Below are 22,752 nucleotides of genomic sequence, written 5' to 3'. Positions count from 1 at the left end.
TTAACCTGTATATATAAGCCCATTAATTAGTCTGAGAAAAAAATACCAACGTACACCCTGACACCTACTCTCAGTTTCTAACTAGTACCTCAAATATCTGCCTTTACAAATGACCTAGGGCAGAGATTGTTAAGAAAGTCTTTGCCACATATCCAGCTACACAGATGCCTGACCCCTCTTGTCTGCATATGAATTCCATGGGGACATGCAAAAAAACATTATTAAGTTCTTCTTGGGACAAAGGCTCATTTCTCCCTCATGAAACCATTCCTGTGGTCTCCATGGCTGTTAGCTGACTATTTATGGAGGCAATCCTGCATTTGTTATGTGTACAACTTGTTATTTGGTAACTCTGGTAAATAGCAATACGCCGACTTTTGCTGACAGTATTTTTCTTTTAGGGCCTTTTTGATTGTTACTGATGAATAGATCATTATTATAACTTACATTTTGTACACTTAAGGTGTGTTTTTAAGGGACAGAATAGTAAACTAGTTCACCTGCTCACTGGGCCAATAAAGACTCACTTAGCCCAGCCCATCTGAAGAGGTGCAAGAATATTTTCCATTAACACAGAAGTCTTCTTATAGATTGTGAAAAACTTGGTGGGTAGCAAAGTTAGATTAATATTTCCTTGCAAGGAAGACCACAAATATTATGGCATTTCTAGAAAGAAAAGTCTCATTGACTGTTCCCACCTGTCTACAATCTCTGTGTGCTGGATTTCTCCCCTATGTTGCTTATGGGGTGCAAATCTGGGACTTTATGAGAAGGTGAGTGTGGCTGTGATGTCTAACTCACTTCCAACGACTGTCAGCTTGCAAGGAAGCATTACTGTTCCTGTACATTCTGTTGCCATGGCAAGCCTCAACAATCACAGCTCCACAAGTAGGAGAAGTGGTGATAGCATGTGTATGTTCGAATGGCCCACCACACACTGAGAGGTACACGCTTATACCAGTGATGCTAGAGTGAAGCATGAAGGCAGTTGTTAATAGAAAAGGGAGGAAAAGCTGTCATGGCTATTTTGAGTGGGGGAGACAGCTGAATGCTACAGTAACATGGTCGGAATTATAAACAGAGAGATGCTGTGAACTGAAGAGTGTGAGGGAAGGAAGGCAAAAATGAAAATGAGACTTCAGTAGTAGTTCCTCACAGGATATTGTCATCTGTTCTTATAGGAATGGGGAAGAAGAAAGTAACTAGTAGGCTACTCACTAAAGGGCCCCTGAGGTTTTTTTGAGACATCTCTGTGTTAGTTTATAGGACAGGCAGCCAGCATAAAAAGTGGATGTGGTTTCAGTGAGTAGAGCTAATCCAAGAAAAGAACAATGTTTATTCAAATGTAGTGAGTCCATGACTATGCAAGTTCCCAGGATACATTTCCCAATGTCTTGAGAGCAGTGCTGAAAAAGAGCACCACTGCTTTGGTGTGACCCCAGAGAGAACCCTTCCTCCTGCCACAGCTTTAAAAAGTACTGATTCAAGCATTGCACTGCTGGCCTGCAGGGAAGTGTGAATCTAATGCTGGCAAGAATCCCAAGATCCTCGTGTTCCTTGTGAGGCTGCCTGAGGCGTCACAGGCCTGCAGGAGTACAACTGAGATGTACTTTGCACACTGGCAGCCCAGTGGTGCTTGTTGTCTGCTGGTTGCCATGCACTGTCCACCTTTCCTACTTCTCTACCCTCCTTGTCCTACAGGCCATAGACTCATGCAAAATGTGTAGTGATATTTTTCACTTGTTCTTGACCTCTGAGAGCAAAGAGTTAGACACAAACTGGCCAGTCTCTTGAGACCACTTGTTTAAAAATAGAAAGCCCATACTCAGCACTGAGTGTCATGCTTCTACTCTTGCTTTTACTGGTTTAAAGCAGAAACAACTTTACAGAGGAGTAGGATGCTACACCTTCTAGGAAATCAAAGACCGCTCATTTAGCTACTGGTCTCTTTAGGCCAAATCCAGTTCCCCATCCTTTTGGCCAATGTACTTTTACTAGAGATCAGAAGCTGGGGAAGAAATTAAGACAGAGAAGAAAGAAAGGGATTATGATATCAGATTTATGTGGCAGGATTAGTAATGAAGAGATAAAGCACCAGTGCCCATTTTGCTGAGGGGCTATTTCTGTGCAGCAGTTGAGCCTTCACCTCTTGCTCTACTGATTCATGCATGGTCCAGCCCTTCAGAGTAATCCCAGGGTCAGCCCTTTGTGAAAGGTTGTGCTCTTTATTTATTTTTCCTCATCAGCAAAGCATAAAGGGCAAGGCTTGCATATTTTTTTTCTTTCCCACTAGCTTCCTGTTCTCCCAGCATTGCATTCTGTGCTGTTGCTGGCAGCACACCATGTTATTGCTACAGCAGACCAAATGCAAACTCGCCAGCATTGTTGTTTATCATTTAATTATATTGAGTACATTCAGCATTTGTGAAGAGCCCTGAGAAATCATATTTATATTTATTAGTTTCCACTAATTGGGAAAATACTTGAAGCTGACTTTACTTGTTGGCGTGAGAGAATGATACCATTTCCTTCTACTCTTGTACTCCGGTGAAATCTTAGTCTCTCCCTGGGTCAATGACAAAACTTTATCCAGGCAAAATGCTGTGTCCAAGAGATGAGGGTAGCATGCTGGTAGGAGGGGCATGGTGTGGGAAAAGGGCAGGAAGGGGGATGGAGGGTAGGAATAAGTTAGGGTAGTATCCTGATAGCTAGAAAATAATAACAGTTCTTTCAATGAGCAGCTTCTTATTCCTGGATACAAAGTGCTGATAAATAACCCCCCAATAGCAGCAATGCTTGCAGAGAGAAAACAGCTTTCTGCCTCCCACAGTAACTGGTGATTAGGACAGCATCTAGTTATGATATTCAGCTTGGCTTTTGCTCATCTAACACTGCACAGTTCTGTTTATGTACAAACTGTCCTGCTTTGTTGCTTTCTCTTTAGAGCAAAAGAGGTTTCAGGCAGCTGAGGGAAATGACAGAAGTAATACTGTGAAAATTGCACAATTTACATAGTTGTTTGTCCCTTTCCTCGAGAGCCCTGTGAAAACAACGCCTGCTTATGATCATGAGAGGAAGAAAACAAATCTTGGTTTCCTTTTCTGCAAGCATACAAGGAAGCTGGCACTTGATTAGTAACATGCTGCAAAATAACCCTCTGCAATTACAGAAGGTACTGGCCACAGACAGTGTGCTGCTCAGGGTATTGGGGCAGCAGGACCATCATCATTTACATCCCAATAATTGTTTCCAGTGTTGACTTTTCAGGCACAAAATATACTACAAGAGTTGGAATCCAAAATACAAAGGACCCTCTCCTTGTTTTCCTCATTGAAGTGTAGCACACTTCTCAGTGTAGCACACTGGCATTGGGCAGTAGGTGCTGAACTTACTGTATAAGCTGCCTGATTACCATGTGTTTGGAAGCTGTTTGTAAATGTGAATTTGGAGGTTAATCTCTCACTAACACCCTTTGAAGTTCTACAGCATTAACTCTGAAAGCTGCCACTCTGCCCACTGTGAAGGTCTGTCTAACTTCCTTTTGTACTGCATGAGTCTGGACACAGTCCTCATGCCCACTCAAGTCTTATCAAATGGAGAGAGGAGGCACCCATGGCTCATGCCTGCTTGGGGACAGCAGCCAGGGAGGAGAGCAAAATAGTTTTCAAGGTGCTTTGGTCAGGCAAAAATCTCATCCACTTGAGTATACTCTTACAGAACTTGAATTAACCAAATATACTCAGAAAAAACAGAGATATGAATTGTAACCTGACACTCAGTTTAGACAGTGTTGTCTAAAAAATCACAATAGGTGATAAATCACTTCTCAGAGCCTTACCAGTATGAATTTTTCACCTTCATGAGATGGGTTCTGCAAGAAATCTTCACTAGCTCTGTCCTGACCTTCACTAGAGTGCAGGTACATGTGCTGATTTTATGGAAATACAGATGCACATATTTACAGATGTAGAATATTGAAAGATCACCTGCAGGTATGTGCCCATTTTGTAAAAAGGCACAAGTCTGCATGCAGTGATTTACATTTGCAAACGTACTGTCACATGCAAATTGCACTAGCATTATGGGTAAATCTGTTCTCAGAATGGAATAGAAGAAAAAATGCATGGTACTTCTTGTTGAGATCCACCGATTGTCCTGCAGACCAAGTGCAAGTGGAATTACAGAACTATTATCTGGAACTATAGAACCAAAAGTGAATGGATTGGGTTGGAAGGCACCTTAAAAATCATCTGGTTCCAATCCCCCTGCTATGGGCAGGTACACTCATCACTAGACCAGGTTCCTCAGAGCCTGATTCAACCTGGACTTAAACACTCTCAGGGGTGGGGCACCCACAATCCTTCTGGGCAACCTGTTCTTGTTCTTCACTACCATCTGAGTAAAAATCTAACAGCTAATCTAAACTTGCTCTGCTTTAGTTTAAAACCATTGGCTCTTGCCTTGTCACTATCTGGCCTTATAAAAAGTCCCTCTTTCCTTTTTATAAGTGCCCTTTAGGTACTGGAAGGCCATAGTTAGGTCTCCTTGAAGCCTTCTCTTTCTTCAGACTGAACAGCCCCATTTCCCTCAGCTTGTCTTAGTAGGAGAGCTTAGTAGAGAGCTTGTACCCCTCTCTAACAAGTGTCGTCCCTTGGATTCACTCTAACAAGTCCAAGTCATTCTTGTGTTGAGATGGATGCTGTGTTCCAGGTGGGCTCCCACAAGGACAGAGCAGAGAGGCAGAATCCCCTCCCTGGCTCTGCTGCCCTCCCTGCCTCCCTGGCTCTGCTTTGGATGCAGCCCTGGACATGTTTGGCTTTCTGGGCTGTGACCTCACAGTGTTGGCTCATGTCCAGCTTTTCATTCTGGATAAACCCCAAGTCCTGCTCTGCAGGGCTGCTATCCATGGGCTGTTCTCCCAGTTTGTGTTCATGTCTAAGATTGTCCTCACCCAGGTGCAGCACCTTGTACTTGGACTAGTTGAATTTTGTGAGGTTCTTGTGGACCCATTTCTCATTTTTGTCCAGGTAAATAGATATCCTCTAGAAAATGGCTTTATTTCAGCAAACTGTGATTCTCAGGAAATTCTTTTCTTGAAGATGAGTAGTCTACTCATTCTGGAAATTGATTGAAGGGACTTAAGACTTTTGCTCCAAAAAAATGATAGGAGCACAGTTTGACATTTGGAAACTAGGGCCAGAATAAATGTATCTCCTTTGGTCTCATGTAATTAGGCTGAAACACAAGAAGATGGCAAACACTCTCTCAAATGGGGTTTTACATAATAAGATTGTTTTTCTGGCTTTACAGTCTATTTACCACAGGTGGAAATTAATTGCATCTTATTTCACCCTGAGTAGCCACATGAAAAAGCATTACAGGGCGGACAGTTATGTTGATCTTATTGCCTTGTTAGAGGACGCATTGGGTCAAAGTAACCTTTATTGACAAAACACATTTTAAAGCCCTTGGCAGTGACCGATCTCCTTCAGTCCACTGACCTAGGACTGTATTTTAAAAAAGTGAACACCATGTCCCATAAACAAGAGCACATGTGAAAGGCATACTTTAGTTTGCAGTCACTGCTTCTAGAGCTAAAAGTGTAAACCATTCTTGTGCACAAATGAAGGCTGCAAACAGGGATTTGTCTGTAGAAACACTTAAGTGGCCCATAGGACTGTGGCTACTTTGATTAGAAGTCCTCTGTATATCTTAGTTTCTGTGAATCAAACCTTGTAAATGCTTGATTTAAGCTCTTCAGATTGTGAGAACAACAGTATAACTTAAACAGAATTCCAAATTTTTAAAGTGGGCTGTATTCATCTTTGAAAAAACACATCCACAAGCAGTTCTTGACCTTCCTCCATGTTTTTAAAGAGACTGCAGGATTGTGAGATGTGGCTCATCTCCTCTCTCTTCAGCATTTTTGCCCTTTGCTCTCCAGAGAGGTGCTGCACAGTGTGTACACACAGTCACATCATTGCCCCCCAGCAGCTAGCACTTCTGTCAGAGTTCACAGGCTAAAATACATCAGCAAAAGAGCAGCAAAACACTATGGCCTGTGCTTCCTCCTCAGAAAGACGCTCTCTATTGACACTGCTAGTGTGTGTGTTGACTTTGCCTTGCCTCTTGTGTTTGCTGGCATTTGGGAATCTGCTGCTGGGTCAGAGAGCAAAGCTGCTGTCGGAGGCATGAACTCACCCACAGTGACGGACAGATAGCCCTGTGCTGGGAACACAGTGTCAGAGACAGATGGTTATTTTTCACTATTCCCCATATCCCATGAGTTTCCAGTGGCAATCAAAGTGTTTGCTCTTCAGACCCTCCAATGTCACTATTCAGGGAATTAATGTTGACATGAAATTATAAGATAGGGGAATGTAGATACAAGGCTGTTACTAAATGGCCAGTTTAAGCAGCCTACAGCTTGTGGCACTGATGGTTTGAATCCCTGAGTTATTATGAACAGCAATAAATATCCCGGTTTCACAACAGAAAGATAGAAAGACCTTCAGAGACCTGTCTCAAATGTGCTTGATACCAAGCAAGCGGATTGCTGCACATAGGCAGTTAAAAATTCTTCCATGAAAAGACTGCAATAATTTCTGATTCTCCACTTGTTAAACTATCCAACTTTCTGCAGCAGCTTTAACTCCCTTTGACAGCTAGATCCTTCCTTGCACAAACTTTGTCTTTATGCAGAAAATGGTAGTCCACGTGTCTAGAACATCAGCTGGTTGCAGAGCAAGACTTCTTACAGCTACTCCTATTTTTCTCTCAATTTTCTGACAAGCTTTGCAAATGATAAGCAGCACATTTGAAAACTGAGATGGGCAAATAACACTGATCTTGGCACAGGACAAAACATCTGCAGACACACATATGAAAGCTTTGCTTTCCCACTTTGCATCTGTTTCTGGAACTACCTCTGCCTGTTTGTTTAATTGTTTACTGTTTTTATACTTAATGTGATACCTGAGGATGGGTTGTATAATCATCTGTTTCTGCCTCAATATCTAGAAAAGATTTTTTGTCTTTCCTTCGAGAAGGTACCATGGCTGTAACAAATTCATGCAGATCAGGTGACTCAGCTCTCAGGTTATATTTGAGCATTAGGCCCTTCCACTGTCTATTTCAGTGGGTGTAGAGTAGTTGTGTTTGCAATTGAAAAGCTAGAGCTAACCATCTCTGTATCTGTACAAATGAATCTGACTCAGAAATGTGCTTCATGGCTGGGTCTGAGTTCAGACTCAGGACAGTGTTCACGACTTACCCTGTCAGTGAGCCTCATTCAGCTGTGGTCTCTTCAATGGCAAAACCAGTGTAAGCAGATGCCAGTCCCCGCCCTCTGTTTTTGCTACTAAACACCTTGTGCCACACTTAGCAGCTCCCTACCAGCAGCTGTAGCTGCATGGGAGTGAACACTGTGCTGTAGGATTGGATTAATCTTCATTGGATCCATAAGAAATCAAGATAAAGACCACAGCTCAGCAGTGGTAAAAATAAAAGGAATCAAATTAGTTTTCATAATCAGTTCTGATGCATTCTCTTTTTATGAAAACAGAGTTGCACCGTGGATAAACTGAAGGCCATATAGTGTGAAATGAATAAAAATACTCAGGTAAGATATAAGAAACTAAGGTGAGTGTTCCATGGCACAGAGAAGGAAAAGATTATTGTAGAAGGCCTAAACAGTATTGCTTTGAATATTGTGGCCTCTTTCTGCATGCTGCTGTCAAAGAGCATTTTGTGTAGTGTGAGTGGTCCAAAGAGGGCCAGATGATGGTCTGCACAAAGTGATTTGCTAAGAGGATGCTGGCTCCTTCTCCTTGTTTTTACCTCTGTAACTAAAAATACTCTCCACAGTTCCCTAAAATTATTTTTCCATGGAAGAAATTGCAGTTGCTCTTTAATCAACAATTACATGCATGGCCATGAACTGGAAGGGAACATAGACCATAAGGACCAGGGGACATCAGTTTGCTAAAGGCAGAGTGCCTGGTCTGTGTGTCCTGCATTCACCTGGGACCATGCCAGGTTGCTCAGCCACAAGCTTAGCTCAGGTTGTGGGAGGGAAGAACTCAGAACTGCACAAAAGCATTGTAAATAACTTTGAGAGATCCAAACATAAAACAACAGATGCTTATAAAATAACTTCTGTTGTCATGTTCAGCAGCATCTTTTGGATGACCTTCCCCAGAGTGTCAGGGGACTGTCAAATTCAAACAGGTTTCTTCATACACTTGTCCCTGGGCCACATCTGGGGAGAGGGGAGAGTGGTGCCTCTCCTGGTAGTTGTCAGGTCCCCAGTCAGGAGCTCTGATTGCCAGAATCATACTTCACAAGCTCTGAGGGTTGTAGTAGGGCAAAACTGGAGAAAAAAAAAGGTTTTTTTTCCACAAACTTAGTAAAGAACCCACTGCCTCTGTGATGCTTTCTAGGGTGTCCTTCTAGCAGGACTGTTGTCCTTGCTCCCCAGCTGGAGAGAGAGCTGCAGGGGCTTGGTGGCAGGGGCTGTCAGGGAGCTGCAGAGGTTGGTTTGCTGGGGGTTGGCACATGCCACAGCACCTGGTAGATTGCAAGGCTGGACTTCCATCAGCGTCCTACCCGCTCCTCTCAGGTGTGACATGCCTATGAGCTCAAGCACATCAAGGAAAATAAAAACCTTAGTTAGCATAAGGTAGGGAATTTCCTCTGAAGCCAGTAAAGCCAATGGGCGCTTTTAAAAATCCAGTGACAGGTTAGATGAATCAGTTGGTGCCTGACTGTGTCTAATGACCTGGATGCATAACACCATCTCGTGCACAGCCACCAGGTTTCTGCCGTCATTATGTTGAGAAGGAAGCAATGCCTGGCAGGACCATGAATAGGACGAGAGAGTGCGCTTTCCGTACCATCCTGAAGTCTGTTTGGTAGGGTTCGGAAATGTCGGGACAAACGCAGGAGGAAGAAGCAGAAACGAAAAAAGGGAAGCTTTTTTTTTTTTTTTTTTTTTTTTTTAATGTTGGGATTTGCTGGTAAGGGCGTCAGCCTCCATCCACCTGTTGTGCCGTGGCCGAGCGCAGGCCGCGGCGGGGTGCGCTGGGGATGCGCTGCAGTGCGGGGGAGCCGCCGCCAGCTGCCAGCCCCGACTCTGCCCAGCAACCCGGCCACGCTCCATCTGCCGCTCCCGTAATGAGGCGAGCCGGCCTCTGGCACAAGCCAGCCCTCGCTCCCCTATTCACCCGCATCCCCCTTTCAGCGTCCTATTGTTCTTCCCTAATGGCCTTACAATAGCCCTGCCTGTTGCCTTTACAGCCGCAGTGAGGCCAACCGGGGAAAGTCTTAATCTCTGCTTCAAATTAAAGGGACTCCTCTGAATTAATAATGTTGCCAGGAATGCACTGCCTGATACGAGGGGATGTATAGCACTCTTCAGCCCTCAGCAGCTGTGATTAGCTGGGGCTTGAAGTGTCCTGTCACAATATTTCATCCTGCTCCCCCGCTGCCCCCTCCCCATCAGCAGGGTTGCCACATGGCCTGTCTTGTGCTGCCTTTTCAAGCCCTGTGCCAATCATGCAGCAAAGATGCCCCAGATAAGGTGACAGATGGAGCCGGGGTAGTTCGAGGCTAGACTGGAGCCTGGAGCACTCACTTATGGCTCAATTCGCCACAGATTTACCATACGGAGCAGCAAGGCAGGAGAAGGACCTCCCAGCTGGGTTCCCTGCACCGGGCAGGGCAGCCCACCTGTATCCCAGCCCCACGCACGGGCAGATCCCGACAGATTCTGTTCTGTGGCCTGATTAGAAACCCCTGACAAGTGAGCCTCAGGGGTGCTGTGAAGGAAGAAAGAGCCTGTCCTGTGAGAGTGAGGTCTTCCTCTGCTGTGAAGGGTAGGTTTTCAGATAAGTAAGGAAAAACATATGCCCATTAGAGGGTCGTCGGAATCCCCATGCCTATGCAATCATAAGATTCTTCTAGCCTTGAACATAAAGGCAGTTCTAGCCTGACAACCTCTTCCAAGCCAGAGAATTTTTATTCCAGTAACAGGCGAGAGAGCTACAAATGAAAGAAGAGAATAGCTCTATTTTTTTGTTTGAAAACATTCCAGTGTGAAGACAGAAAGATTACTGCCAAATTTATTTCAAATAGATTGATCAAGGCATATTGTTGAGAGGCAGCACAGTGTAAAATGGAAATCTTCTAAACTGGGCAATTCCAAAGTCTATGTTAGAGAATTACTGGAAAAGAGAAACCCTTCAATGTCCCCACTGATGTCCACAGCATTGCAGCTAGCACTAACTCTGCACAAAGTCTAGTTTTGCCATTGGTGCAAGACTGAGCTCCTCTATAGCCTGCCAGCCACTGCTGAGGACACAGCCAGGGTTCTGCCACCCTGTCTGCAACAAATGTCCCCTTGCTGATCACATGCATGATAATTTTTTCTCCCTGAGCAGCGTAAGAGAGACAAATCCTTTTGGCTGCTCCATTCTTTGTGTTTGTCCAGCTGCCCAGTGTTAGAGGCTACAACTCCCACATGGACAAATCAAATGTCTTCTGCCTTTGCTGGATACCTGGTCTGCTTTGACAAAGGCTGCTGTTGCTGCTGTGAGATTTTGCTATGCAAATTACCTAGTGCAAATTACATCTCCTGATACTTCTGCATGCTATTCCTGCTCTATAAATCTCTCAGAACTTTGCACTAAAAATACAGAGGCTTAATGGACTGGTTTGTATATAGAAAAAGTGAGTCATGGGCCAACAGAATCAGCAACGAAAGAATGGATCTTGCAGGCCATTCTTCAGGCTCATGCTTGCTAAACTCTTATAAGCATTAAAATTTCAAGGCATCTTTCTACTTGATGCCTACTATTTTGAGACATCTGTTTTTGACTGCATGTTGCTTCCTGCACTTATTGGTTCTTCATGGGGGTAGTCAGGATGGCACTTATATTTGCCCAAGTGATATCAAAACACATCTCTTTGCGCTTTCTCTGAGTACTTTAGGAATACCCGGACTGCATCCCAATGATTAATGCTGACATTCCCCACGCAAAGCACGTTTGCATTTGTTGAAGATCCCTGTTCACCAGAGCAAGGCTATTAGGATCCCCGAGGTGTCTGTATGTGTGTAGGTCTCTGCGATGCAGTGCCTCCTTTGTTGGTTAAGCCTATTGCTTTCTACAGATTTGCTAATCTTGGAAGAACTGTCAGGATACTGTGTCAGATCACCGTGGCCTCTGTCCAGCATGCAAATGCATGGATATGTTTTTGCCCTCTGGCCAGGACTGCTGCATCAAACAGTGTGCTCAGCAGGTGCTAAGCGTGGGTCAGGTGTACCATATGCCATATGGTCTGCTTACAACAGTGTATCTTTTAAGTTCTTTAAATTAGAGGCCAGGTGAGATAAAGTAAGTAAAAACGCATGTACAGAGCAGGCTGGGGAATATGCACCAGTAACACAGAAGTTATTCCTTATCATTTGAGAGTGGTGAAGTCAACCCAGGATTGTCCACTTGACCTCAAAAAGCTTATGGAGTGAGGCTTGTTTGGTCCTTTGCTTAGAGAGGAAACTGCAAGAGATCTCTGCAAAAGCAACAGATGAGACAGTTTCTTTTTAAGCATTCAGACTTTGGGAACCACTGCGTGTAGAAATCAATCAAATTCCCATTTAATGATTAGCCAGAAGGCTGGTGAGAGGAATACATGTATACTTTAAAGCAATCTACATGGGAAAAAGAAATGAAACAGTTTTAAGGGTTTGCGGTTTTCATATATCCTCTCCACAACACATACATTTGCAAAATGAGTTTCCTTAAGAATCTCTGTGTTTTGTCAGGAGCTAAAGTGAAGCACAGAGATATGATTTTTGTAAAGTTACATACACCATGGTACATGGGAAGAGGTAAGCATATTTTACAGGACCAATTGGGATTTGTAACTACTATGTTTGCGAGCTTACTTGTGGCAACTGCACTGCAGTGTGCAATTTATCATTTGTGTGCATATTTGCTGTCATTTCAGGCAGAAATTTGGCATGCAACTGCACTTACGTTTGTGCAGACGCAACTATGCCTTGCCTTTCTATGGTACTAAAGCACCACCCTTTTCATCTTGATCTGAAGTTCCTTTGCACATTAAGGTAGCAAGATCACCGGCCCAGACACATATACTTTAATGCACTTTATATGCATATGTCTCTGCTTTCCTTAGAAACGTAGGCCTTCCTCACCACACAGGGAAAAAGGTAAAATCGTGATGTATCGGTCTTTTCTGCCCCTCCAGATTGTTTACGCTGCTCTCTCTCCAGGACAAAACTCTCAAACGACTGGTGTGTAAAAGAGGAGAATGGGCGAACCACGTGCCAGGCTACTGGAGGCCTGTCCTTTTCATACCCTGTAATTTTGCAGGGGATTGTTTCAGCAGCGAAGGTATAATGCAGCTATCCGGGGAGTCCTGCCCTTTGAAGTCGGGTGTTTTGTTCTGATATCAGCCAAAGTTCAAGCTCATACGTGTGCGGAGCAGCGGTGGGGGAAGGCAGGGGTGAGTTTTCTGACAATGCCGCATTTCAGAGCACGTGCTGCCAACTGTTGCCAAAGGCACATATATGTAGATATTACTTCTCCTCGGCCCCGGCGCTGTCTTCCTCATTGTTCAGTGCAGGCAGGCGGCAGGCCCCAGCTGACAGCTGTGCATTGCGTGTATCGCTAACAGCTGCCTTTTCCTGGGGGGAAATTAAAAGATTAGGGGGATGTGGGCACGTGCTGGCTTCTGGAGATGGAGACAATGCTTGATTTAGGGTGGAACTTGTCTGCAACGGCCGACAAAGGAGAGAGGCTGGAGGGAGGCGAAGGGTCAGAGGGGCTCTTGCTTTGCAGGAGACAAAAGGAGGGAGGAAGGAGAGGAGGAGGAGAAGTGAAAAGCGGCTGCGGCAGGGCTCTGAAAAGGCTGCCTTGGTCCAGCAACAGCTGCTCCCACACAAGAAATTTGAGACGGTCCTTTCACAAACACAACGGCTGGCAGAAGAATAGGGAGGCCACACTTCACCAAAAGTGAATCGTTTGCAATTGAAAAGGGGGACTGAGAGCTCCTAGTGTTTTTAAAGGTCTGTATCTAGACGACTAAGAAATGATTAGTCAAAGTACACCACAGAACAGCAGAAAAGTGTGCCACAGACCAGAATGGGAAGTAAATCCCTGCCCTGCTATTAAAAGTTTATGCAACAGCTATGCTCCACAATAAGCATTATGGAGGAAAGCATTCACGTATGTACACGACTGTGTATATATCAACTGTGGCATTTTGCCACATTGCTGGCCTTGAGCTGGAATCTAGTTTGTTGGTGCGGTTGGAGCAGTTTGTTTGAAATTACTATGACCTGCACCTGCTTGAGAAATGACAGGACCACTCACATCAGAAGACAGCAGAGCCGCACTGTGCATGGTGCTGATTTTCCTCCCTGTCCAATCACTGCCCCAGATACTACTGTGAAAATTCCTGCCACGAGTGGCTTCTCATTACTTTATTAATACTTCTGTGTTGGACGAAAACAAAACAAGCCCTTGCACGGGGAGTAGAAATAAGTTCACACAAGAAAGGCCTCTCAGAGGATCATCCTTATTGCTTCCCAAGGTCAGGGTGTGGACTCTCTGTGCTAGATATTAGCTTCGATAAATGACAAATAAATATTAGTGTAGTCCTTTTCCAGACGCTTCCAGCTAGTCAGTAAAGTTGGCAGGTGCAGTGAGGTTTACCATTGCCCTCCTTCCCCATGTGGCTTTTTGGCAGTGTGGTGCTTGAATATCACTATGAAATCTCTGAGTATGTGTTTACTGAATTTATGGGGACAGTGGTGCAGGTTTTTAAGGTCAGCCTCTTCAGTGGCACTAAAGCTTTCTGCAATAGAGTCAGCAGCCTTTGCACAATTCAGTGGCAAGTTGTTATGTGGTTGACTTTGTGATGGATCATGTTATGGTCAAAGAAGGAAGTAACTGTAGGAGATAATGCTGTACATTCGAAATGGCAATTTGAAGAATATGGACCAGGCAGCAAAAGAACAAAAATGGTAGGGAATTTGTGACTGCTTTATACTTTAAAGATGACTTTGCAATTGACAAAAGCAAAAGATAAAAAGACAGCTGGCTGATGATGGCCCTTTAGTCATTAACACACCTCCAGATAGCTAAGGTAATTTACTTGAAATCTGTGGCGCTTTGAATACAGAAGAGTGGCTGAAACAGAGTGGGATGCCAGTTTGTGGTTGCACTGTTCATGGTTTGGTTGCTGACAGAGACAGCTCCTTGGCTCTGTTTTACTCCATGCACAGAGAAAGGTGTGTCTCATTGAACAGCCGACTCTTCCCCAAAACGAATTTTCTGTCTTTTTTTTGGGGGGAGGGAGGAGAACACTGGGAAAAATATAGCTGGTTTGAACTGGTTAGATCACACTGATATAAAAGGCTCCTTTTAACAGCAGATGTTGGATTGTCATTGGTGTGATATAGTGTGACACCTTCAGGGCAGACATTTTTGTAGTCACTGTGTAGAACAGGATTACAGTCCTGCCTGGAATGTATAGAAAGTCCTGGCATAAGTGTAAGAATTCCATATATCTTGTTGACAAATCCAACATATCAGGAAAAAAAAAAATAAATTGTTTCATGGGATTACCTTTTTGTTATCAAATAGAAGCAATTGTTTTATTTACAGCATATATTCAAGCCCTCCAGTTGCACTTTAGACTTTTCCCAGTTTTCTGTAAAAAGATTCAATATAGGTTAACCCAGTAAAAACATGTACATTTTTTTACTTGGATTATGCCTTTTTTTTTCCCTGAGAAAATTTCCACTTGTTCAAAGTTTAAAAAGTGGGATTGGTGCTAAAACATCAGAGAAACCATATTCTACCTAATTATTATACTCTTTTCCCCAGAACAGAACAGAAGTTTAGATGATAGAAAAACATGGGACCATGTCTGAAAAAAATGGAATATAAAGTACAGAAAAAACGTGCAAAGGATGGAAAAATAATGCACAGGGAAACTCTGTAATGTAAGGATATATATTTTGTTCTTGTTTGAACTAGAAATGGAAGAATATCCTTTGATAATTATATAGCACAGGCTTTTCTTTAGCCAAAAAATTACAGCTGGTGAGACAGCAGTGATGGCAGTGGAAACAACCCAATGTAAAACAGGTGTAAGATGATAGTCTGGGCCATAGTCACTGTGTAGTAAAACTTGAATCACTCTTGTGCATACAACACAGGTGTCAAGCTAATCCTTGGCAGCTTGCCAGAAGCACAGCTGTGTCAGATTTTTGTCATAGGGGATATAATCTATCATTTCAAACAAGCAAAGAAAATAGTTCAAGAATTAAGAGGTTAATCTTCTTGAAGTTAGCCTGGGGAAATAGTAGTTGTCCTAATGTCCTGCCTAGCTAGCAAGGGCTGTACTCTGCCATCCCTGGTGCTTGCACAACGTTCGTGTTCTGTCCTGCTCAAAGTATGCACAGGCAACTTCTCAAAAGTTAAAGCAGGGGCCAGTCTTCTGCAAAACATTAGAAAGAGAAAAAGACCTGCTTCATAACAAAAGCTGCAGAAAGGACAGGGGATTTAGAATATGGTGCCTTGTGAAAATTATCTGATTTAATGGTAAGTGTAAAAAATGCAGTTGGCCTAATGCCACGCTCTTATCTAGCAAGGGACTTCTGTCTGGGATCTTGTGTAGCAGTCACATCACTCTTACTTGGTTACAACAATAATCACCCACACCACACAACCCACAAAGAAAACCCCCAAAAAACCCAATCTAAAACCAATCTAATTGAAGAATTCACTGAGAAAAATATGGAGAACAAAAAAACATTGCTGGTATTTATGAGGACTATCTTTTGCCATTTAGAGAGAAAAAAAGTGGTAATACAACTGTTTCTAAACAAAAGTAAGTGGTAATGCCACCTCACAAGGCAGCATCTTTTAATTGCTTGCTTACTGGATTTTATGACAGTGTATGGTTCATAAAGCATAACTTGAAACTGTTCACCTTGCACGATGTGAGGGGGAATGAAATGCAAGCCCAAAACTGAAACCTTTGGAACAATTAGTTTTTGAAAAAGGAATGAGGGGGGTCTCACTGTGCTGATCGCTGTCTCTATACAATAGATCAAGTTAAACCCTCAGTACCAGCAGTCCATGTTCAGCCAGAGAAGAAGGTGAGAAGTGAAAAATTGTAACAAATTAATTAATGCTTTAATATTACTATTAAGTGTTCTTTTTAGTAGAACTGTGTCAAGATGAGAGTGTTCAAGCTGGAGACTGGAACTCATGTACACATTGTACACAGCTAGGTTTTTGTGTCTTGTCTCCAGAAGTGTTTTCAGCTACTTAACTCCCTTTGAAGTACGAGTCTCAAGTCCCCAGGTCACTTCTTTGCTTTGTTTCCAGGGCTACCCATTAATCTATGAAGATCGGCAACAGAACTTCTGTTCTGATGTGTTCAAACATACTGTATGTCCGTACTTTTACTTTCCCCTTTCTAATGATACTCACACACCACACATACCAGCCTTAGATTTAAGGAGTCTGAGGTAAAAACTGTGATCACCATGCAATATTTCCTCCATATGCTACTACATGAAAAATGTAGAGAAGGCTTTGTTTAACACGATGTTAATTTTCCTGTGGACTAGGAAACTCCTAGTCCATCTAGGACTCCTTAGTAGATGACATTACTGCATTACTGCCTAAAAGCAGTCCTGGTAATTGAGAGCAGACAGTTCTTTACAATGCGCTGCAGAGACAGCAGCAATTCATCAGAGACATTTGCAAATTGTGGCACTGTGTGCTCTTTGCACAAAAGGCACAGCTGCCTGCAGATAACATCAGTTCAGCAGCGATGGGGTCCCATTTGTTTTTCCCTCTGTCTCTTGCTGTCTCGTTTGGGGGTGAATATCAGCTGGCTCAATCTGCTCAATTGCCAAGCTGGCTTCTGGGAGGCACTGTTCAGTGAGCTGAGGAGCAATGCACTTGTTTGTCTTGCTGATTTGGGCAAGCATTGCCTAAAGGGAATTCACCTACATCTTAGCTACAGGCTCTGGAGAGCTGTGAAAAGCAGTTGCACACCCATGTACAGAACTTCAGGGATGTCTCAGTGTTTCACATTACTCATACTTGAAAATATTTGCAGCCGTGGATTGAGCATTTGTTACGGCTAGGGCCATAGACACTATAACCTTCCAGTGGTGGCTGCCAAGGCAGTGAAAATTGCTTAATGTGTGGTCTTCCCTGGCTTTTTTGCTCTCAATATATGTCACATAATGTGACAGAGTGCATCGTTATGTGGACTTTGCCTGGTGCTGTGTGGGTAGCTACAATGGCCACATGTGTGAAGCTCCTTGCATGCTAACTTTGTTCTTTTCAGCTTGGGAAGAACACGAAAAGTCAGAAAGAAGGAAAGCAAGCTGAAACATGTGTGGTTTTGGCGGTGAAGATTATTCTGTTTTCCAGCTGGATTTGTATGTGTTTGGGATAGCATGTTGTACAGCAGTGGTTGTCCTCAGGACAAGAGAGTAGTGAACATTCAAAACAGAAAATACCAACTTTACAGCAAATCTAGATTGATGCTACATTTCCAGCACAGACAACAGGAGCGAGTGCAGATTACTTCCCATTCTTCAATTCTTCTGTGGAAAGATGAGTGGGGACTCTGGGACCAGGTGAACATATTCCATTCATGCTGAGTCTACTGGATGCTGAGAACATGTGTTATCTGACATGTGTTATCTGACATGTGTTATCTGACACCATTTTCACACCGGTAGCTTCTTTCTTTAAATGTCCAAAAGCCAGAATTTTGTCTGTGACCAAAACAAACCAGCCTGGAGAGCATGATGCTGCCCACTGGGATTTGTTATCCCAGGGCAGCGGAAGGCACAGACTGTGGGCCAGCCCAGGACAGACCCGGTTCTGTGCCTGCCCACCCACTGCCATGCTGCTGCAGTGTAAACTGCACACTCACTCAAGCACTTCTGGTTGTGTAGTACCACATTCTGTGCTTTGAACACCCACTGTCCGTAATATTTTTTCAGTGAGTCTGGAGGAGCTCTGATGACTCAGTTTCAGCGGAAACTAACTAACTGTTGTAACTATGATAAGCATCTTTATGAGTATAGTACCTGCTTGAACTTGCTACGGGTACAAATACCCACCTCTACTCAATCATGGATAAGGAAGAAAGATCCTTCAGAGAGAAAACCCAGTACTCATCCCGTAAAAAACAGATGCCAGCTATAACATATGCAGAGCTACTGTGCGTGGAAGCGATAAATCATCTCTGGTGAGGCATGCTTTGAGGTTTCCGTGAGTTTCCCCGCAAGAAACCCCACAGTTGCTATATCACCATGGTGGGGGGCGGGGGGGGGGAAACCAACCCATATTCAATACTAAGGTCTAAAGAAGTGAATTTTCTACTTCTGGGTCACAACACCAGTTTATGTGTTTTATGGCACTGTGAAAATAAGACCTGTCATCCTGTATCTAGTGTGCAGCAGTGTTGTGTCCTCAGCTTACTGTATTACAGCAGAGTAATGTGGTGGCTCTATGATCTGATTTAATAAACCTTTCTTTGGTGACAAAACTCTAATTGTGACTCAAATAACAAGTTTCCCCCTAGATGTATTTACCAGAACCTTGTGTTGACTTTTACATATCTAAAACATTGTATGTGAGACCTACCAGTGGGCTGCACTGGTATTAATTAATTTTTGAATAAGGAAGGAAGAGAAGAGCAGGTGAGAATAAAGAAGTTTACAGTTGTGATAAGGGAAAAAAGTGTGTAATTCCCAGCTCTCAAATGTGGACCAAATGTACTGGGAAACACCAAACAACTGGTTTTCATCACACCCTCATGCTGGGAAAGGGAGATGGTGTGGCTGACATTCCCTTCATCCTCTGAAAGGCATTGAGATCCTTACTCTTGTGAGTCTGAAGAAGATGAGGCCTCACGTGAATTGCATGTGCTGTGTCAGACAGCTCAGTTGTCTCCACACACAGCTGCTGGAAAAATCCTTACTCTATCCTGAGTTAAATATGACTCCTTAGGTGAGCCTGAACACTTGACATGGGCTCAAAGGACTTTGTGTGGGAAAACAAAATCCCCTGTCTGGGTACTGCCAGGCTAGGGGCTTGCCCAGAATTTTCTGACTTAATTTTCCATGAGTGCATGATGTAATAAGTACATGCAATGTGCATATCCTGATCTCTTCCCTCAATCCCTGCCCCAGGTTAATTTCAACACTTTCCGAAAGGAATTATTGACAATGTCTTTGTAAGCATAAAATTGAGTGTTTTCTTTCTGAAATTTTGCTCGTCTCTCCAAAATCCAGAGAGAAAAAAAAAAAGAAGAAAAAAAAAAAGTACAGAACTCTCTCAACTTACTCAATGCTTGGAATAAAATTTCTCTCCTTTCTGGTTTTGTCAGAAGAAAAAACTTCGCTGTCCATTGTTCCAAACCTGCTGCAATGTTTTTTGCTTCTTCTCATGTTTTTTTTCCTGCAGAAGCTTAAGCACAGCTGTGAGAAACTGTTCACTACTGTATGAACCGTGGGTTAAGTGAAGGAGGGGAAAAGTGAAGATGAGGAACGTGCAGAAGAAAAGACACAAACTCTGTTTTGGACAATTTGGATTTGCCCCTGGTCATCCTGATGTTTGCAGCAGGCCTGGCGACCAAGTGTGTTGGCTGCATTTCAGTTTGTGGGCCAGCAAGAGTTTTATCCCTTCCCTCATCTCATGTGTCACCCTGGTGCAGTGTGACTATCAGTGCTCGCTTTTGTGTTCCCAGTGTGTGTGTGTCTGTGTGTGTCTGTGTGCAGGTGGAGTGCGTGCGCATTAAGTGAGGTGGTGCCTGCAACTGAGCAGAGGAAGGAGGGATGAAAGTGGTTATGGGCACTCCTCTGACCCTCAAGAATCCTGCTGTGCTGCTGCACTGCTTCTGTGGCTCGGATCCAGCAGAGCTCTCGTGAATGCCCTTTGCCTCCAGTGTGTGGTAGCTTACACCTCTGCTCTGCAGGAATGCTTCAGCCTCCAGCCCTGGGGCTCTGCTGGCAGTCAAAGCTGGAGCACAGGAGGAAGGAAGGGTAGCACAAGCTGTTGAGATGAGAGGGGGAAAGCATACTCTGAGGTGCTGTCATGATGGCTGTGTACACCCTGGAAAAGTGGGAGAAAAAAAAGTGGAAAAACTGGTGACGGGGAAGGAAGTTTGCATGCTCCCATATGCAAACATATGTTTGGTAAAACTCAGGGAATGTCAAGTACAGAAATTGCAATATTATCTGAATACAGCCACATAAATACAGTATGCCCTAAAACAACATGAGCAATGACTTATCATTAATTATCATTTCAGACCATTTAGCCAACTTTGACCTAATGCCAGCAATCCTTGTTTTAGGAATGAGTGACTCTACATATCTGGGAATTCCCTTTTTTCTCCAGAGCTGTCCCTACATTTCCTTCAGCAGCTCAGCTTGTCCTTCCTTCACTTGCCCCAAGTACTTTTCCATGAACTTGAAAGTCCTGCTCGGTAATTGCTCTGTCTGGTTGAGCAGGGCAGCTCTGCAGAGCCCCAGGCCTCTGAGTGGTAGAGGTTTGTTGGGTGGTGCTCTCCAGCAGGGGTTGCATTAGCTGTGTTTGTAGCACGCCGCACCCTGTCTAATCCAGTGGGGACAGGCAAAGCTTGGCGCCCTTGGACAGCAGCTTCTGACGCCGCAGCACTTTCTGTGTTACTGGGGTCATAAACAAAGTCACACTAACATGTGCACATCAGAAATTTATGTCTCTGCTCTTACTAGACTGTGGGTTCAAGCCTGCTTGTTGCTGGTAGTCAGCAAACTGATGTTTTTCTTCCCACTTGTTTTCTACAACTGAAAGTTCTGCTACTTTTTTTTTTTTTACTTTAGCCCTCTTTCAATGTGAGTAACACAAATCCTCACCAGGCCATGCTGAGGTTTCCAGATTAGTGTTAATGCTTTCCGTAGGAGTGCCATGTTCTGGGGTGGGTAGGGGAAGACCTGTTAGTGCACTGTTTTTCTTAGTCACTTTCAGAAGACAGGATTGAAACTAGGTAAAGGTTCATGCTTGGACCAAACCCTTGTGGCTGGAGCTCCTCTCTGGCTGTGTCAATGCGTATGAGTCATCCTTGAAGCAGTGCAATCCTTGCTGTCAGGTGTCACAGGATCTTGCGTGCACTCAGATTTACTGACAAATGGAGCTGAATCCTGCCTCAGGTAGGGAAAAGAATTTTTAGCCATGCTTCTGCTTCACTGAAGGGAAGGACCAATTGCAGTGAAACTGGGATGCCATTGGTCTTTTTCTGGCCAAAGGCTGAGCCCTAGGATGAGTGAATATCTGCCCCAGGTGGGGGGCATGGCAGCTTGAGTATTAGTGAGACATGGTGGCTTTACCCGTGTCAGGACAGTGGCAAAGGCAGGTATATTGGTTGAAAAGCAAATGCATGCAGTACTAGTGGAGCAACAATGGACATACACAAACAAGGAGACCTTTCCATGTCTAACTTGAGCAAAGTAGATGATGCCTTTTCCCTGGTCTTAAAAAATTGAGAGCTAGACACGGTTAGGGGATAAGGGTTTTTTACTTCAGTATTTTAATAAGGATCCTTATTGGTGCACTGTTTTGTCAAGGTGGGATGCAGTGCAATGCACACACACGATAAATTGCATATACAATTTATAGACCTTACAAATTAGCATATCTAACAGGGGTACCCCAATGGGGGGCCTGGATGAATGGTGTAATAGTCCCCTATCCATGGAATTCTCCCTTGGATGGGCCAAATCTCTGGTTTACAGGTTATGTTCTAGAGAGGACCTTGGTTCCCAAGATAGTGTAGGGTTTTCCAGCCTCCTACTACGAGGCCTTTAGGATGTTTGGTCTGGCCTAACCAAATACTAGGACTATGCTAAGTTTTCAGACTTAAGGAGTTACAAGTATGCATGCTAAGAATACTGAGTCTACATAAAAGTTATATAAAAGAAACAGCAAAAAAATCATCTTGGCATTATAGAAATCTCCCTCCTTTTGCTGACCTGTTTAGTACTCCTGAGCCTTCCCTGTCTGCAGTCAACTCAAAACCAGTGTGTGGGTGGTGAGCAGTACTGTCCCCATGAGATGGTTCACAGAGGAGGTGGGGAAGGGCAGAGATATTCTCAGTCTCTGGGAAAAAAACCACAAAATTTGAACTTTATTAGTAGAAAAGTGGAGGTCATGGAAGGATAAAAGGAGCTGCACAAAACAGAAGAGTGCCATGATGTTATGTGGTGGGGTAAGAAAAATGATCACAGCATCTGTCTTTTTCCATAGAGTGGAGCGTAGGGGATATGGAAATCAAGAGCAGCAGAGAAGTCCATGATGTAGACAGGAAGAAGAGGGGTCTGAGTGACAGGCTTCACAGCAAAGCATTGGAGAAGTCCTTGCATTTACCTCTTAATGTTAGAGCAATGGCCAGACCCCTCCAGGAAGACATTAGAGAGAGGTTTGGAGAGGAAAGGTGAGGCAGGACAATGAAATGGTAGATGACAGCAGAACTTGCCTAGACCCACACAGACAGCATTTGCCATAAATGTAGCATTTCCCCCTCCTGGATGGAGCTACCACTGCCTGGGGGAGTCAGTGCCAAGATGTCTTTTGACTTCCCTCCTGGAGAATGCCCCCTGAGGATCTGTCTGTCCCCACAGCACCCCGTGCTTACTTTCAGAGT

The 22,752-nt window shown here is 43.9% G+C and overlaps 1 long non-coding RNA gene across 3 annotated transcripts; it reads left to right on the top strand.

The window, feature by feature from the left end:
* The first annotated feature begins 854 nt into the window (after positions 1 to 854).
* LOC128821930 (uncharacterized) lies at positions 855 to 20,282 on the top strand. Of its 3 annotated transcripts, none has more exons than XR_008441278.1 (5): positions 855 to 944; positions 7,565 to 7,621; positions 12,268 to 12,413; positions 14,913 to 15,031; positions 19,536 to 20,282. It is a non-coding gene; the product is annotated as an uncharacterized LOC128821930 (long non-coding RNA). The 3 variants fall into 3 exon arrangements; XR_008441279.1 differs by lacking the exon at positions 19,536 to 20,282 and adding an exon at positions 17,401 to 17,762; XR_008441280.1 differs by lacking the exon at positions 855 to 944 and adding an exon at positions 4,908 to 5,027.
* Positions 20,283 to 22,752: the final 2,470 nt, after the last annotated feature.

Source organism: Vidua macroura, chromosome Z (assembly GCF_024509145.1).
Source record: "Vidua macroura isolate BioBank_ID:100142 chromosome Z, ASM2450914v1, whole genome shotgun sequence".
In the NCBI taxonomy this organism is placed as follows: Eukaryota; Metazoa; Chordata; class Aves; order Passeriformes; family Viduidae; genus Vidua; species Vidua macroura.
Note: the sequence above shows the minus strand (reverse complement) of the source record. Positions and strands in the feature narration are given on the sequence as shown.